The sequence below is a fragment of the Lepidochelys olivacea genome (assembly GCF_965140295.1).
Source record: "Lepidochelys olivacea isolate rLepOli2 genome assembly, chromosome: 6".
Classification (NCBI taxonomy): Eukaryota; Metazoa; Chordata; order Testudines; family Cheloniidae; genus Lepidochelys; species Lepidochelys olivacea.
In genome coordinates this window covers 98,025,991-98,040,168 of record NC_140416.1, presented here as the reverse complement: position 1 = coordinate 98,040,168, position 14,178 = coordinate 98,025,991, and the positions used below count along the sequence as shown (strand labels likewise).

The 14,178-nt window shown below is 36.8% G+C and overlaps 1 long non-coding RNA gene across 4 annotated transcripts in view; it reads right to left on the bottom strand.

The window, feature by feature from the left end:
• The window catches only part of LOC311521750, a 55,502-nt gene that overhangs the window by 38,226 nt on the left and 3,098 nt on the right, over positions 1–14,178 (bottom strand). The window contains exons 1-2 of one of the 4 annotated variants that reach the window (XR_014711962.1): positions 3,697–4,094; positions 2,931–3,091 (exon numbers count right to left, since the gene is read on the bottom strand). This is a non-coding gene — a long non-coding RNA (uncharacterized lncRNA). Of the gene's footprint in view, positions 1–2,930; positions 4,095–14,178 lie in introns of those variants that run through there. The other 3 variants (XR_014711960.1, XR_014711961.1, XR_014711963.1) reach the window with 3 other exon arrangements.

The window sequence follows — 14,178 nt, the reverse complement described above, 5'->3', positions numbered from 1 at the left end:
CAGTCTCTGTCAACCTGTAAGAAATATCTTCAGTTTGCATTATATATAAGTTTTGTATATTTTAACCAAATGTACTGTAAAGTCAGATACATTATTTTTTTGTTTTGGGGGGTTTATTGCGGTCTGCTATATTAGCTTTATTCCTTTTTATAGCACCCCTATAAATATGCTTATTTTAGTTGTTTGTATAATTCTTCTTAAAAAAAAAAGTGTGTGTGTGTGTAACATTTGGTCATGTAGTTAAATTCATGATCTAATGTAATTCTTCACTCTAGTGTCCCCTTTTTCAAAGGGTATTGCAAATGCTGTAGATATGTACACTTTACATGTAATATAGAGTGAAGCTGATAAGAATTGGATAAAAATATATAATTCTACACCCCTATCCTGGAAACATGTTTATGAGTAATTTGTGTGTCTGCAAGTTTGAGGCTTTTTAAGAAATCAAGAGGAAAAAATACATGCTCTTTGCTATTCCAAGAAAATAACATATGTTGCCTTTTAAATAATACTAATACTATAATTAAGGCTAAGATTTTGTCATGGATATTTTTAGTAAAAGTCAGGGACAGGTGTCTTCCATGATTTTTTTGTTATTGCCCATGACCTGTCCCTGACTTTTACTAAAAATATCAATGATAAAATTGGAAGGGGCTGGGCAGCTGCAGGCTGGCTGAAAGTCCAGGGTCCCCACTGCCTGCTGGGGCTCAGAGCTTCAAGGATCCCCCTACCCTTCCACGGCAGCCAGGGGCTGCCTTGGTCCCTCTGCTCTCCCGCGGCGGCCAGGGTCTGTGGGTTTTCCCGTGCCCCCCACAGTGACAGGGAGCTGTGGGGGTCCCTCTGCATGGGGTGCTGCAGGGCTCCTCCTGCCCCACTGCCATGGCAGGGCTCTGCGGGGGGTCTCCCTGCTTCTCCTGTGGTGGCCAGGGAGCTGCAGGGGTCCCCCTGCCCTCCCCCCGTGGTGTCCAGGAGCTGTAGGATACCCCCACTGCCCATGGTGGCTTGGAGCTTGGAGGCCCGCTGCCTCAGGTGGTGGTGGGGTACCTCAGAGCTGCCTGCCACTGCAGGAGTTGGCGGGACCTTGCAGTTCCCAGCCACCTGGGCTGAAGTCACGGAGATCTTTGGAAGTCACGGATTCTGTGACTTCCACAACCTCTGTGACAAAATTGTAGCCTTAATTATAATACACACACATACACATACACACACACACAACTTGTTTGAACCAGACATTCCAAAGTCCTTTACAAAAATAGATAATATTAAGTAGGGCTGGTTGGAAAACAAAAACTTTTCCTGCAAGAAATTTTAAGCAAAAAATCTGTGTTTAAAATTGCAGTAAAATTACTTTTTAGTTTTTGCACATGTAGTTTTGAACAGATTAGAAATGAAAATGTTCATATTGTTTAGACTTAAATTTTTATTTCAGTTTTTAAATTAAGCAACTTTTTAATTGAAAATGAAAATTTGTGTCAATGTTAATGTTAATTTGAATTAAAATATTTTGTTTATGGTTTTTAAAGCAAAATAAAATTATAATTTAAGTCTAAATTAAATGAAAATTTTACTTTCTTTTCAAAATGTCCATTTGAAACAATTTTCATTTTGAAATTTTCTGCAGGGAAACTGATAATATTAATCAGAATTGACATTTTCCATATTTTTCACTAGGAGAATTTCCCACACAAATTTTAAACAACTCTAGAATTAGGCCCATTTTATAAAGGAACTGAAGCACAGGAAGGCTGTGACTTGCCAAAGGCAACAGGGTGGTAGAGACAGAAATAGAACCAGAATTTATGCCTCCTGAGTTTTTCCCTGTTAGTAGTCTCTTCAGTAGTAAAAGTCATCTTTGTGTAAAATATTGACATTAAGAATGAAAGAGAGCAATTGACTTAAAAATTAACCAGACTAAAAGTATCAATTAAGTATTACAAAAGCTAATGTGTGTTGGTTGCCTTAATTGTAACTAGGAAAATAATTTAAATTAGGGCTTAGTTTGGAAAGATTTTGGAATCTGATGTTTATTTGGAAGTAAGGTGGAGTTTAAAAATGAGCAAAGGTAGAGAGGATAAATACTGTGGATTTTTTTATAAAGCTAAGGGACCAATCCTGTTAATAGCTGCACCCACAAAATTCTTATTGAAATCCATTGACTTCTTTTTGAAATATGTCTGAGCATAGGCGCTGACTTCTGCTCATGCCAGTGGGTGCTTGACCCCCCCCCCCCACCTCTGCCCCCGGTCCCATCCTGACTCCATGCCCCTCCCATCCCTTCCATGCCCCCTTTTCAACTCCTTCCCCAAAGTCCCAACCCCACTCCCTCCCTGCCCCATTCTGACTCCTTCCCCAAATCCCTGCCCCGGTTCTGCCTCTTCCCCGCCTCCTCTCCTGAGTGTGCCATGTTCCCGCTCCTCCCTCCTCCCTCCCGGAGCTTGCTATGCCGCCAAACAGCTGTTTGGTGGCAGCAAGTGCTGGGAGGTAGGCAGAGGAGCGGGGACACAGCATGCTCAGGGGAGGAGGTAGAGGCAGAGCGGAGGTGAGGTGGGGTAGGAGGGGCAGGGAGGGGAGTTTGGCTGCCAGAGCACCCATGGAGTTGTTGCCTGTGTGGCTGAGATAAAGATGGAAAAACAGCTTTTCTCTCCCCATCTCCCGCAAAGGCAAAGGAACCACTCAAAAAAAATCACAGATTAAAATGCAGACTGGATGCAGAGGTACAGTGTATTATACTTCTTAATGGAAAGTCATCTTTCATTTTTGCCAAGAAATTTGGGGTGTTTAGAATATTCTAAGCTTCAGTTCCCCTTCAGCTATATCACACATATTTATAACTCAGGATTCAAAGATGATACATACATATAAATAAGATGATCATACTTAGCAAATCATAACTTTTCCACTAAAAGAAAAGGAAACTTTTCCACTGATACCTTACATGCATATCTTCTAAGATTCATGGCAGTTTTGTAATACTGGTATCCATAATATTATAAATGTTCACCCATATTCCATACAGCGTCACAGACAGAGCTTCCTTTTTTCACAGTGGGTTGCCAATAAATGCATTCTTTGTTTCTGAAGTCTCCTTTCCCTAAAGTAAAATAAGAGTGTTTTTATAACCAATTCTAAACCACCTTACCTGTACACGTGACTTTACAGAGATGTCAGTAAGCTGTTAAAGGGACATATTGGCTGGGGGGGGTTCTATGCATATAAACTCATGGAAAGGAAACCTGATGTGAAAGTAGAGGGGCTCCTTCCTAAATGTTCAGCATTCCTGCAGCTCTGCCTTTGGATTCTAGCTCTGTAGGAAACTCAGGGTAGTTCTACACTTCAGCTGAGAGCGTGCCCAAGCTACAGCGCTAAAATAACAGTATGGAAGTTTCAGCACAGGCTAGGTGCCTAAGTACAAGACTGCCCAATCCACTTGACCTGTACTTGGGTGGCTAACTCATGTTGCGTCGTCCACATATTATTAGCATGCCAGTTCAAGCAGAGCTAGCGCATGACTACCTGGGCTGTAAGGCACAATCCCAGCTGCAGTGTAGACATACCCTCACTGTCTGAACTGGTAGCTCCAAATTCAGTTATTTACCGTATACAATTTTCTTTTATACTTAATACAAAAACAGCTTGAAATTTGGGTGGTAAAAGTTGTATTCTAGATTTTGAAAATAAAGGCAACAGGTTTCTTACCCCATAAACAGACATGCAACTATTAGGTCTGTGTGTGATGGATTGGTTATACAGTCATATGTATACACCTTATCCCTTAGAAAAACGTAGTTGTCCAGTATCACGATGGGCCCTAGAATGTTAAACAAATGGATTCCTATGTAAGGCTAGGACAGATAAGGGTAAGTACAGTACTGTACACCAGGAACAATGTTGCACCTACAGGATCGTTAAGAAACAGAGTTTTTAGATCGGGTGTGTCTGATTACACAAGGAGGAACATAGTAGTCAGATTTTTGTTTAGAATAATACAGACATGATTTAATAAAATATCCTATTTGAAAGAAATGCCTATCTATTTTGGACTCCTGGAATCTCAGAGAAAATTTCTTTTTAAAGTCCATATTATTTTCTCAAACTGTTTAAAAAATGTTTTGCCTTACTCCATGTTTGCCATTTTAACAAGCTGTAAAGCTGTTCAGTCTTTTTTCATTTGATTTTTGTTTTGGTATTACATATGTGATAGATTTGTTGCAACAATTATTCAACAGTTTTGGTCCTTTTTTTCTGTAATACTGTTTTTTTTTCCTTCTCATTTATAAATGGTTTTTGTTGAGGGTTTTTGACAGATTGTCACTGTTTTAGGTGATGTTAAACAGACTTAATTTCAGGATCCTAAATATTTTTCACTTTCTATCATTTTAGAATATTTTCAGAGCAATATTGAGAAATGTAATAGATTTACAGTTTTGTAATTAAAATGAAATCATGTAGAAAAATGAAGGATGTAATTCTTTGCATTAATTAGACCTTAAAGTTTCCAGATGGTATTACAAAACTTTTTTATAACAGCAAGTAATATTAACATATTTCAAAGAGCATCTTGCTTTTCCGTTTTCCTGAATTAATAGTTTAAAATTTAAGAAGACAATTAAATAGTAATTTTCATAAATACTTTGAATATTACAAATCTTTTCAATATTTTGATACATTCAATTGAAAAATGTTTAACTATATTTAAAAATAGAATGCATTTAAAATTATATGGTGTAAGTCTACTGTTGAATCACCAGAGTAACTAGTGTAGATTTGTACAACATTTTGTCAGTCATTTTGTTGTGAGAATAACATATATATCTAAGCTATATGGTACTTATATGTTATATATGTTTCAGAGTAGCAGCCGTGTTAGTCTGTATTCACAAAAAGAAAAGGAGTACTTGTGGCACCTTAGAGACTAACAAATTTATTTGAGCATAAACTTTTGTGAGCTACAGCTCATTTCATTGGATGCATTCAGTGTTATGTTATATATGTTATTCTCAGAGCAGAATAACTGACCAAGTATTATTATTTTATCAACTACAATTGGTTAATAACACAGTAAAAGCATTCTGATTTGGTTAATAATTAAATCACACACTGTTTTAGGGTATGTCTACATTGCCCACGTTACAGTGCGGCCATGGCAGCGCTGTGACATGGGCAGTGTAATCACGCTTTATCACTGCAGGAGAGCTCTCCCAGCGATTAAAAAAAAAAAACCACCCCAAATGAGGAGTGGTAGCTTTAATGCCGGGAGTGAGCTCCTGGCGATAAAGCGCTGCAAATACTGGTGTTTTTCAGTGCTAAAACTTTTGTCGCTCTGGGGGTGTTTTTTCACACCTCTGAATGACTAAAGTTTTAGCACTGAAAGTGGCAGTTTAGACACAGCATTAGTATCATATGTTGCAAAGAGCCACAGAAGACACACTAAAGAACCACTTGCGGCTCGTAAGCCTCAGTCTGAGTACCACTGTTCTAAATGTATAATTTTGCATTTGGTTATATTAAAATGTGTTTAGTTTGAATGGGTCTAAATTATCCAGTGATCCAGATCGCTCTGTACGAGTGCCCTGTACTCATCATTATTTACCATTCCACACATCTTTGTGAATTCTGGAGATTTTGTTAGTAGTGATTTTATATTTCCAGATCACTGATGAAAATGTTGAATAGCGTCAGGCCTAGCATCAATGCTTGTGGAACTGCACTAAAAACAGCCGCATTCAATGAGGATTCCCAATTAAAAACTACTTTTTGAGATCTGTTAATTAGCCTGTTCTTAATCCAGTTAATGTGTTGTTTATTGATATTGTATAGTTCTATTTTTAATAAGAATGCCATGCAGTATTAAGTCAAATGCCTTACAAAAGTCTAAATATACTACATCTATGCAGTTATTTTTGTCAATCAACCTTCTAATCTCACCAAAAAATAAATCAGGCTAGTTTGAGAAGATCTATTTTCTATAAAGGCATTTTGACTGGGATTAATTGTATTCCTATCCTTTAATTCTTTATCAGTTGAATCAATTTTTCCCTAATTTTGCATAGAACTGATATCAGGCTAACCTGCCTATAGTTATTCAGGTCATCCTGCTTCCTCTTTTTGAAGATTGGCACAATAGAACTATTCCTGTCTTCTGGAATTTCCTTGGTATTCCAAGATTTATTAAAAATTAACATCTGCAAGCCAGAGATCTCTTTGTAGAAGTCTTGGGTTGCAAGTCATTGAGGCCTGCTGATTTAAAAATGTTTATTCATAGTAGATATTATCTAGAAAAGGAGTACTTGTGGCACCTTAGAGACTAACCAATTTATTTGGTCTCTAAGGTGCCACAAGTACTCCTTTTCTTTTTGCCAATACAGACTAACACGGCTGCTACTCTGAAACCAGATATTATCCGACATCCTCCTGAATTACTAATGGAATGGGAACTACTTGATCAGTATGTATGATACAAGTACATCATCCTGTTTCTTTCCAATTACAGAACAGAAATAGTTGATGTAACACTTTGGCCTTTTATGCATCATTATTAACAATGTTACTATCTCTGTCTAGTAAAGGGCCATTATCATTGCTTGGATTTCTTTGCTTCATAATATATTTAAAAATATAGAACTTGATACTACTGTTCTCCTTGCAGTTGGGAACTTGGATTATGCAAATTCCTTAAGGCAGGGACTCTGTATTTTTCTTGTACATTGCCAAGCACATTATCAATGCTCAAGAAGTAATAAAAATAATCATTATGGAGGTAGTCCTCTTAATTTTAAATATCTAGGTCATATAAAAGTTCTCTTCCAGTTTGTTGCATATGGTTTTATTTTCTGTGTGTGAAAATATTAGTCTGTATAATACAGGTTATTTTTCTAAAACAATAAAAATTCCCCCTTTATGCATATTTTTATTAACAAAGCCACTGAAAGAATTTCTGGGTGCTAGCTTAAATGAGGTAAAAAATTAACAGGACGACTTTCCAACTTAGAAACAATAGGCTGTGTCAGTGGTGTCCAACCTGAAGCCTTCAAGGTACTCAATTGTGGCTTTCAAGGGCAATTGTGTAAAGAAGAAATATTGTATTTGATTATGAATTGAAAATATATTTACTGAGCCATGCTCTGCAATTTTTAAACTGAACTACTTGAATCAGCCATGTTGCTATGGGGAGGCAATATGGAGCACCCTTCCGTAACTGCCTCATTATTTCTCCTGCAGCCCCATGAGCAGTTTCTGGCATGAACCAGGAGTGTTCTGAGCAGCTACTTGCTGTTCTTGCCCTGCTGCAGCTGCTCAGCAGCATCCCCAGTGGCAGTCTGTTGTATTGCAGGGGAGAGAAAAGGCTGACTAGTTTCTCCACTGCCTGCTTCCTTGCCAGGCTGTGGGATGCCCACAGTTAGGGGCTTAGTTGGCTCTGCCTGATTCTAGGAAAATAGTTAAAGTATTGATTGTGATCCCTTGAAAAAGGTTGGACACCAACCTTATCCTTGCTAGTGCTAACATGTGAAAACTATAAACTGCCTTGTGTTCATCGCATGTTACCTCATGTTATTTACCATACATTAGCTTATATGGTAAGAAAATGGTTTGATGCTTCTGAATACAATTTTTTGTAAGTTCATCTTTTTTCTTAAAAGGGTACAGTCATGTTTAAAACCTCTTATACTTTCATTTTAGAAGCTAAAAATAAAATACCTTTCTCTAGTAATTCTGACCTTTTCCATTTAGAAAACTGCTTTTGCTTGTTTTTTTGGTGTTGAAATAGATGGCTCTTTTTATTTTGTTCTTTGATAGTGCAGCAAAACTGTTGATGATGTGACTATAGCTCTGGAATAGTATTTAACTGCTATAGAGTTAGCAGTGTCTGCAAAGATAGGAGAATCTGAAACATTTTTATTGGCCCATTAGTAATAATGGCTATTTGGGTTTTTCTAAATGTCTTGAAGAAGGTGTATTTTATATTTTTATATATATAATATATATATTTAGAATCTCAAGGGCATTTCCAACCATATTATGACAAGCTTAAGATACTGTAGGACAAATATTGGGCCGAAACTATGGGTTGACTTTTAATGTATGCTTTTTATTAACTGATCATAGTTGTAGCCTAAGCATTAGTACAGTCTTGTTCCCATTTGGTATGGTTGGCTATGAAAAGGATCTCAGTCTGATTGTCTTTTGTGTCTGCTTCTCCAGTTTAAGAAAAATGACATGAATACAGCGGGTAAGGTCCCACTTGAAACAGAATATTAAAGAGTATATGCTGTAGTTGAGATTTACTGGATTATCTGGCAGTCGTTAAAGAGCTAATAATATTTTTCATTTATTGGGACCTATTTCTAATGAGTTTTACTTTCTCAACATCTGAGCTGTGCTTCCTACTTACATGAGCTATAGCTAGCTGTTAAAAGAGGTGCACATTTTTTAAGCATATCAGAGAATTGGTATGGGAAAGGTAAGTCATGCAGCAGAAGTATCTGGTGAGCTAGAACCTACAGATTGAGGATTCTATTGTGAGCAGATATTTTACATTTTGAAGAGGAGGAAAGTTTTTTTGTAAATGTTAATTGTAGTTCAAATTCAAGAAAATCTTTATCTCCTTTTGCAAGGACTTTAGTTGTTTAGCCCATTTACTCAGTCTATGGTGAGGTCACTTACTAGTGTGTGACTTGTATTTCATTTGTATGTTATCTCTCTAGATCTGTGAAGATTTTTTTTTAAGAACATAAGACATTCTGGGGAATGAGTAAAAGTTACTTTGACGATTAAAGTTCACTTTCTTTTATATTCTAACCTAACAGGATGCCATTTTAAAAATTATTATTTTAGTGATTATCAAAGGGGATTTAGATATTTTTAGGTCACATTACAAAATTTAATATATTATAATATCTTTTACTCAAATATTATCCCTTTGTGTAATATTATACCGTTTATATGCAAACATTTAGTTAATGATAGTAAACAGTACCTTGTTGGGCTTGTTTAATTCTAGCTGGGCTAGAATTTAAAAGTGTTAACTTATTCTGTAATGTGGAACTTTGGTTCCTTTCGAATTATTACGACAGAAAAATGTCAGTCTGTTTTCCTTCTGTTGCTGTATATATGCTAAGCAATGTTAATTTCTCTTAAATGCTTTATTACAGCCATTCATTAAAGATGAAATATACAAATCAAGGGGGTTTATACTATGGATTATTTATTGAGAATTGTAAGAAATCAACGGATACTTGTCTAAAAGTTGTAAAGACATGCCTTCTTTTCCAAGTCTTGAAGTTTGTTTTTCCTGTATTAGGCAAGTACTGAATGAGTTGTATCAACTTGACAGCAACAACAGAGTTGAACATCGATTGTGTAGGAATGTGCTGTCTTGCTTTTTAGATTTCTTTGAAGTGTTTTGTTTGTGAATTTAACTTTAAAAAAGCACTAAGGGCTTACATTTACATAATTGTGTGTATGTTCACAGATGTGTTTGTTTTACCTTTAAAAAATAAACTTGTCTAAGTACAAAATCTTGAATTCTGAAGTACTTCATTACAGTTCATTTCACTTCTGGTTTATCTGAACTGTGCTCATCATTACTATCTTCAAGGGTCTGGCTCTTTTAATATAGTATGCACATTGCCAAAGTCTTGATTATATTGTTCTGCTAACTCTCACTATGATCTAAATTTCCTTTAAACTGTATTTTGACTCTAAAAAACCTGACTGTAAAAATGGCGTTGTGGCATCATATGTTTCTTTCAGTAATTTCTATATCAGCTTTACTTAGTTTACAGAAAATATACTGGCTGCAGTAGGAGTTGAGGGTGCCCAGAACATCCCTGGATCACACGTCAACATTCTGTACCATGCTTACTAGAAAAATTACTTTGACTTAGTGAGACTTTTGCCTGCATATAATGAGTGTGGGATGAGGGCCTTCACAGTAAAGGAGCTATTCAGCACTTCAGAAGTTCTGGCTGGCCACAAAACAGCTTTTAAAATGATTGTACCTAATTTTTGACTAAGTGGCAGATATTAGCAGAAATTTGACATAGAGTGGAAGGTAAGGAACTGGTTACGGGCAGGATTTGTGCTGGGAAAAGCATAATAGTTTAGCCGTTACTGATGTACCACCTCACCAATTCTTATCTCCACTTTAGTAATTGTAAATGAACATAAAATAGAGCTGCTCTTTCATGTTGCATTCTCTAGTTTTATGCTTACCCTCAGATTTTTTTCTGTGAAGAATGTTACAGCAACTGCAAAGGGGCTCGGGGGGGGGCAACTTTAAGAATCAGTATTTTGAATTTGCAGCTGCAGAAAGAAGATATACTTTGAAGATGAAACACTTGTCAGCTGTACCTGAACTAAAATAAGAGAGCTAATTTGTAAACTTGTCATTATGTATTAATGTCCATTTACATAAATGGGATTTGAGACTTTTGGCAGGGACCTTCCTGGTTTGCAGCATGCCCTCTCAAGGCCCTGTATATCAGTGAGCTGCCTTCAGCAAAAACTGACTTGATAAAACATGCTTTTGAGCTCATTTACATTGTTTCTGGAATACAGAGAGAACACTACATTGTTGAGGTTATGTGCCTCCCCCACCACCTAAAATGTGTATGCTATCTGCTGGCCTGAGTAGCCAGAAAACAGATCCCAGCATCAACCCATCAGTCTCTCATGGTTTTGCAAAGCCCCTGTTCCAATTTGAGCTATTTATTATCCAAATGGCCTTTAGAAAGAGAATGTTTCTAATAATTTCCAACGTACAGTACAGACTGTCAGAATTTCTGGCATCTTTATAGAAAAATCTAAAATAGCAAAGTTTTTGTGTAGAATTTGAGAACACTGTCTATATTAACTTGGGTGTATTTAGATTTTACCACCAGTTTTATTTTCCATAATAAAAAATCTAATGGAGTTCACTGAGGAAAATGTACTTTATTCTCTTAGGTGTTTGTTTTGTTAAGTTCATTAAGGTACCAAAACAGATTATCACTGTATTTTTGTTGTTCTAAATTCACAGCAACTCGAACACACATTTTATTTATTTCATAGGATTATACTGGACAATGGGAGTATTTTGGTTTGAATATTGACCACAGGTTTTGGAGGAGGGCGAGTTATATAACAAGTTAGTTGAGTGATGATTCTGCATCACTGGCATCCTTAAATAAATCACAGAAGCACACTGTTCATTGATCGCCACTTAGTTAAGATATAATCTTATATGTATCCTAATTGTTCTATTCAACCATCCTCCAAAAAACAAAACAAAATGAGGTGCATGTTTGCAGGGCATTTTCAGAGGAGAGCCCTCAGATCTAAAACTTGCTTCTCAAATTCTCAGCCCAAGTTTGCTTGCCTTTATGGCTTGGCATAAGGCCATTTTCTCTCAGCTTTTTTTGTGTGTGTATGTATATAGTTTAATGATGGATGAGTCTTCCAGCATTGACAGTGATCAGTAATATTTAATATTGTTTAATGTCCAGCTGTTATGTGATTGTTGCTTTCATCCATTAATAAAATAAACAATGGGCCCTCAACTATGGCCTTGTCTTCATTAAGAAAAAGTGTATGAAATCAAATTAACTAAGGGTAGGTCTACACTTAAAACACTGCATCGGTACAGCTGCATCAATACAGCTGTGCCACTCTAGGGCATAAGTGAAAATGCTCCTACATTGATGGGAGAGCTTCTCCCACTGGCAGTTAATCCACCTCCCCAAGAGGTGGCAGTTATGTTGATGGGATACAGCTCTCCTGTCGATATAGTGCTGTCTACACAGGGGGTTAAATCAATATAACTACGTTGTTCAGGGGTATGGATTTTTCATAGTGTAGTGTAGACCTGGCCTAAGACTGGTCTTTACTTGACCTGTTAACTCATGTGAAATCTACAGACTGGCTTGTCTTCACTACAATTTTACCGTGAGTTATCTAACTCAAGAACACATCTTTTTTTCCTAGTTAAGAGAAGAACTAAGTGTGCGAGCATGCACTTCAGTGATAACATACTAAATAGGTTACTTCTAGATATCAAATACATTTTTTTTCCAGAACAACAAAAAGCAAATAGGACCATGCAGATGGCAAAGCATATCCTGGATCAGCCCTCCTCCTTACAATAATATTTTGTAAGCTAATAAGCTCCAGATACAAACATTTTTGATGGATATGGGTCATCTACAGTGGAATCCACTTATAGTGATTTTAATTATAGTGAAATTCTGTTTATGATGCAGTAAATATTCCAAAGTTTCAATGCATTTTGAAGTATTTTCACTCCTTTTTTTAGAAGTTTAACTTCATTAAGTGGGTTCTGCTGGGCTAATACATTTTTACTAATCTGTCATGTAAATATTTTTATGGCAATTCTCTTGACAAGAATAGTTTTTGGTGAAGCAATGCTAATAAAATGTTACTAGAAAAAAGTCAGAAAATGCCTAATGATTTTCATAAACCTATGAACAACAAATTCTTTTGGAATGTTAACATGTTAATTTTCAACTTTCTTTGTGGCTAGATCAATAAAATGTTTAAAATTATCCCTCTTACTACCCCTCTACTCCTGATTCCTATTTTAATTATTCTGCTAATTATATCTCCAGCTATGCACCATTCTAAGGTCAGTGTAAATAGTTCTGGGCTCTTGACATTACACCAAAAAGAGTCATACTCCATCATTTCCTCTATGCTTTGATTGTGTTTTATCCATCTTTCCGCCTCTCTGTCACACTTCATTTTGCATCTTGAGGCAGAGAGAGACAGAAATTCAAAGAGAATTAACAGAACAGGCCGTTATCAAGTGATCCATCCCTATCGTCCAGTCCCAGCATCTGTCAGTCAGAGGCCTAGGATCACCATTGATTTATACAGTGACATTATGATATTGTCTGTCTTATTATCCACCCCTTTTCTAATGGTTCCTAACAGTGCTAGCTTTTTTGACTCCTGCTGCACATTGAGCAGATATTTTCAGAGAACTAGCCACAATGTCTCAAAAATCTTTCTTGTGTGGTAACAGCTAATTTAGACCCCATCATTTTGTATGTATAGTTGGGATGATGTTTTCCAATGTGCATTACTTTGTGTTTATCAACATTGAATTTAATCTGCCATTTTGTTGCCCAGTCACCCAGTTTTGTGAGATCCCTCTGTAGCTCTTTGCAGTCTGTTTTGGATTTAACTATCTTGCGTAATTTTGTATCATCTGCAAACTTTGCCATTTGACTGTTTACCCCTTTTCCCAGACCATTTATAAATATGTTAAACATTGCTGATCCCAGTACAGATCCCTGGGGGACACTGCTATTTATTTCTCTCCATTCTAAAAACTGACTACAGTTTGTTTCCTGTCTTTTAATCAGTTACTGATCCAGGGGAGGACTTTCGCTCTTATCCCATGAGGAACCTTATCAAAGGCTTTCTGAAAGTCCAAGTTTACTATATCCACTGGATCATTTTTGTTCACATGCTTGTTGACACTCCTGCCACCACCAAAGAATTCAAACAGATTGGTGCGGCATGACTTCCTTTTACAAAAGCTGTGTTGACTTTTCCCCAACAAACTGTGTTCATCAAAGTGTCTGATAATTCTGTTCTTTACTATAGTTTCAAACAATTTCCTGGAACTAAAGTTAGGCTTACTGGCCCGTACTTGCCAGGATTGCCTTTGGAGAGTTTCTAAAAAATTGGTGTCACCTTAATTATCCTCCAATCATCTAGAACAGAAGCTTATTTAAGTGATAGGTTACATACCACACTTAGTCGTTCTGCAATTTCATATTTGAGTTCCTTCAGAACTCTTGGGTGAATACCATCTGGTTCTGGTGACTTACTATTATTTATCTATTTGTTCCAAAACCACCTCTATTGACACCTCAATGTGGGACAGTTCCTCAGATTTGTCACCTAAAAGGAATGGCTCAGACATGGGAATCTCCCTCACATTCTCTGCAGTGAAGACCGATGCAAAGAATTCATTTTGCTTCTCTGCAATAGCCTCATCTTTCTTGAGTGCTCCTTTAGCACCTTGGTCGTCCAGTAGCCCTATTAATTGTATGGCAGGCTTCCTGCTTCTCATGTACTTAAAAATGTTGTTGCTGTCAGTTTTTGAGTCTTTTGCTAGTTGCTCTTCACATTCTTTTTTGGCCTGCCTAATTATACTTTTATACTTCACTTGCC